The sequence below is a fragment of the Paralichthys olivaceus genome, chromosome 10 (assembly GCF_024713975.1).
Source record: "Paralichthys olivaceus isolate ysfri-2021 chromosome 10, ASM2471397v2, whole genome shotgun sequence".
NCBI classification, from domain to species: Eukaryota; Metazoa; Chordata; class Actinopteri; order Pleuronectiformes; family Paralichthyidae; genus Paralichthys; species Paralichthys olivaceus.
This window is the reverse complement of record NC_091102.1, coordinates 9,403,134-9,408,308: the sequence shown is the minus strand read 5'-3', so window position 1 is coordinate 9,408,308 and position 5,175 is coordinate 9,403,134.

The following is a 5,175-nucleotide window of genomic DNA, read 5'->3' as shown; positions in this document are numbered from 1 at the left end:
TCATCAGGGTGTGTAGACACACACACACACACACACACACACACACAAACACAACCAATCACACACACACACACACACACACACACACACACACACACACACACACACACACACACAAACACAACCAATCACACACACACACACACATACCTAACTGACACACACTTCTTGGTACTCATCTGCGCTACAGGTTTTCACAGGAGACTTGAAACACTTAACCCTTTGGTGAGCTGGTGTTGAATAGAAACAATAGAGGAGGACGCTCATTAACTCCACATATCACCTTGAAAATCAGCCAAAAGCTTTCTCTTATCACTGACAATGGCATTGGTGCTTTTAACAATTAGATTTCCACATATTATGCAGGTGAAGAGAAAAGGAAAAATGTGAAAGTGTGTGTGCGAGGCTGGATCTGGTGGCGATATGTTGTAAATCACCATCTGATAATAGGGATAAAGTGCTTCCCTCCTGTGCCACAGGCAGCTCCATTGAGTTACCAAGCACAGAAAACATAAGGCTCAAGTTTAAGCATCTACAGAAGCCTGCAGCAGGCAGAGAGCAGCAGAGAAAAAAATTGCTATTAAGCGAGAGAGAATTGGTTTCTCCACCCTAATGAGAATTCATCATGAGACGGATGAGTCAGCCTGCAAACACAACTACACACTTGCAATAATGAGATCATATTGAGGAATGGGGTGTTCATCCCTCAAAATACAGAGTCAAGGTTACAGAGAAGTTCAGCAGAACAGAAACCTTTCAGCTCCTAAAACTTCTAAACATTAGTATTCGTACAGCATATGTAAACCAAGTTGTTATGAGGTTGTAATCTTCACCACATGAGAAAAAGTAAAATCGCATTAATGGAAAAAAAATGGAGGTACAAGTTTCTCTGGGTATGTTTTCAGCTCTTCTGGGGCGCAAAATTTAAAGCCTGTGTGGTCGCGGAGGGTCTGGCCAAAGAAAAGCTGTGAGCCACATACTAAAAACAAAAACTGAAAAACGGATTGGAACACTGTGGAGGAAGAAAAGGTGCTGGGGGGGGGGGGGGGGGGGGGGGTAACCTGGGACTCCATATAAGCCCGGGCTGGTTCTTTCGGATTAGTCACAGCAGAGTTTCAAACCACACAGGAGCTCCGATAAATACGGCTAAAGTTATTTTATTTGCAGAAATAATAAAATGGTGCAAAACCTCCTGGATTAACGCCCGTCCACACAAGAAGAATTCCTCATCTAACCTTGATTTTGGAGGGATTTTAAGAGGATATTGCAAAATAGAACATGAAAAGAGGCAATTATACTTTTTAATGTCCCTGACCATCACCTGAATATTTGAGGTCACATTAAACCTCAGAGACAAACACAGATATTTGTCTTGAGATGTCTAGGAGCTGATCGACAAAGACTCTGCTGATGCTGCAACTGGTCAAAGATTTTCACCTCCACCAGGGAGGATTGGTTTCATGATTGCTTTTTGATTTGTTTGATTGTGAACAAGATTACAAAAAAACTACAGGCTGGAATATCACAGAACTTGGTGGAAGGCTGCAGTATGAATCAGGACGGAATCTATGGCCAATCTCAGGGGCTCCCAGATCAGAGGGCTGATCCAGGGATCTGGACGTTTTTGGACATTTTCACCAGTTTGATGTTTCATGGATGATGATGTGTAGAGAACTGATATCCATGAGTGTGTGAAATTTGGTGAAATTATTGGGTCTTAATGGAAGCATGGTTGTTTCTGAAACACTTTTTTAATCTAAATTGTTGAAATCCTCTTCACGTCCTGTTAGCATCAATAAAAAAAATTTTGTTTAAAAATATATAAATAAAATAGTTGAGTCACTAAATGTCATCTTTAGCCAGTGCACATTCATGTGTTTTTGGGGCGTATAGCTTTGCAAGGGCCGATGAGAGGGGGTGGGACGGTTGCATATTTTTAAAGTGTAGCCTGCTCTTGTTAGCTAACTCAGGATTACCAACCCTGTCTTTAATGACTGGAGTCAATCTTTAAAATCAGCCTCGACAGTTTGCTAAACGCTTAAATTCAGTTTGATCTATTTCTTCATCTATTCCTGTCGTCTGAAAAAACACTTTCTCCTGTTACTTGTTCTTCTTGTGACAAAGTGACAGTTATGTAAGGTGCCACGGTGGCAGGGGTGGAGTTCATGCTCCTGCAGTTCAAACTTGTTTTTCCTGGAGACGGATGCGAAAAGTCTGAGTCTTTTATTGTTGTGGGGTTCAGGGAATAAATCTCGTCACCGGAGATTCATAAGAAAATATTTGAAACTGAATTTGGAGTCTATCTGTTGCATCAATCTCTTCTTGCTTTGAAGGACTGACAGAGTATTGGATCACCCATCAGTGTTAGTGATTTGTCCATTAGGACAGATCAGCATGGATTGAAATAAACAGAGACTGCAGCAGACGTCTGATCAAGCAGATTTACTGGAAAGCATGGCAGCGCATGTGAGAGTGCGTGCTGATTATTGTCAGGCTCATACAAACATGTTGTGTGTGTCTGTTTTGTGAATGACATTTTTTTAACGATCATTTACACTTTGGCCTACTTTTTCATAAAAAACCCTGAAGGCCACTGTAAGCATGCGTTCAATTCTGCCAAAACTAATGTTATGCTTTTGGTGCAAGATATTCAGATTTAGAGATTATAACAAACAATGAGAGCTCACACAGAGGTCAGGTTGACTCAGATCAAGGAAACACAACTTTTAAATCATGAAAATTAAAGAATTTCAAATTGGACAATATTATTTTACAGAAATATTTTAAACTGCTGATTTTGACTTAAATTTCTCTATTTCAAAATGTTATGCCAGGTAATCTTAACCCTCAAAAAATTAGATTTTCAACTATGTGTGACGTCATTCATTGTGATGTCTTCATGATTTATCACTTAAGACATCTGCTGAGGAATAATTGGCTTCAGATTGTCTCAAACTCTATTTTTTATCTCAGAAAATGTGTTTTTCGGACGATGTTCTTGTTGACCTTGCCCTCTGACCGATCAGCTCCAAAAGTTAATCATTTGGAGATAAACCTACAAGTTATAATCCCAACGAGTTTGATTAAAATCTGCCCATGGGCTGTTGAGTCTTTTTGTACACACACTTACACACTTACACCGACAGGGTTGAAAATGACATCCTGCCTCTGGCTACACCAGCAAGGAGGGTAATACGTTTATAACGTATACTGTATATCTACAATAAAAAAAGGTGTCGTAATCTGCACTCTGAGATTTATAGTGTGTTTCTAAATGTTTGGTGGTTTTGTCCAGTGGAAGCTTCAGGCAACATTGGTTGTTTTGCAGGGGATGATCAGCCATAGTTGCTTTAGTGCTTTTTAACAAATATTGAACGACTTCATAGAATCAGCAACCTGGAAAGCATGTCTGCATCATAAGTGTTTGCAGGAAAAACAAAACAGATAAGAAAATTAAGAAAAATAAAGATGAAACCACAATAGAGGAAGAATCTGCCTGCGGGAAACTGGAGGACACAGAGAGAGCTTCATCTTCAGAGCATCAGTGTGAGTTTGCATTTTAACTCTTGGTGTGGTTTCATTTTTGAAGTTTCTCTGTGATAATTACAGACGTCCGTCCTCTGATTAAATATTAACTTTTTTTCCCCTGATGCATAGAAAATCATGATAATATGATTGAAGCTGAATTTGAAGCTGTGTCTTCTGAGCAGCAGCTTCTCTTCAGATCAGTTCATGAGGGAATTACATGTAATTTTAATAAACCAGAGAGTCTACAGCACAACAAGAACTGCTTCTCTCCAGGAACTCGACCATTTTGATATTTTGCTCCAACAAGTAAAGCCTTTATTGTATAAATATATACTTTTTGCATGATGTTTCTTGAATATAGAAAACATTCCACATCATAGAACTGTGTCTTATAAGTTGCAAAATGGACGTATATGTCATTAAGACGAGTTAAGCTATGATCATATGTCTCGCTCTCTCACACACACACATGCACACACACCCCTTTTGCAGTCATACACTGAGCAACTGCGAGAATCACATTGGATCTGTACGTGTGCGTATCTGTCCCAGCAAACAAGCCTGATAACAGGGAGCTTTAAAGGGAAACATCTGGATGCTGTAATTCCTGATGCCGCCCGGGTGTCTTTGTTTCAGCCACATCATTTTCTGTTTGTTGCGAAACTGCCTGCTGCAAACTACCTTTTGGTTTCTGTGCAGAAAGAGTTTTGCGGACACGACTCAAGTAGTGCAGATTCATAAAACAGCCTGCAAAAGTAGCCCACCGATATACTGAGGTTGACCCAACGTGATCCCCAGCAGCACCATCTGAGACACAGCCTGCATCCCAGCTAACCTGATGCATATCAGAGGAGAGAAAACCATTGCTGGAAACGTCTGCACTAAAATCCTGAGTCTATGTGGGATGGCACCGCTACATGAGCAGCTACTAACATTCTGTGTTTCGTGGGATGTATATCTACACTGATGGTTTGAAAACAAACATTAAAATGAACAAATGTACAAATGTGGCTGCAGTTTCTGTGTGAAATGTGGACGTTGTTTCAGAATGAGGTAATATTAATCAGATATATCCCAACTGGAGCATGAGGCAGAGCAGATGGGGGTGAATCAAATGAGATTTTGTGAGTTTGTGCGGTGCATAAACAACAGCTCTTCATTGAGATGATAGAAAACATGAGGGAGTAGATTTTTTTCCCTTGGGTGTGTAATCTAAGATCATACAAACAAATTGATCTGGAAACTAAAGAAATCCAAGTAGAAAGAATGAATTCAAACATCCCCACACCGAGGAAGAGGGAAGCGTCGCTCAGAATCACAAGCAAGTTGAAAATTGCTTGAACTTGTCTTTTAAATTCCAGTGAATCACTTGCAAAACTTTTACATTTTGTTCAGGAAGTGTTGAACTGCTCTAAGAAGTTGATGAAATTTGAAATAAGTTTTCCTTGAAATAATCTTCATTACTCAGTCAAGACCACAGACTGTTTATAAAGATGGATGACACGTCCCCACCTCCTCCCACTATCCAGAAATCAAAATATCAATCAAAGTTAGTCTCAGGTGTCAATCGTGACCTTATACCCCGTTTCTTTCTCGCATCAAATAATTAATAATGAATTAAAACCTGAAAGCTTTTTTGAGATAAAT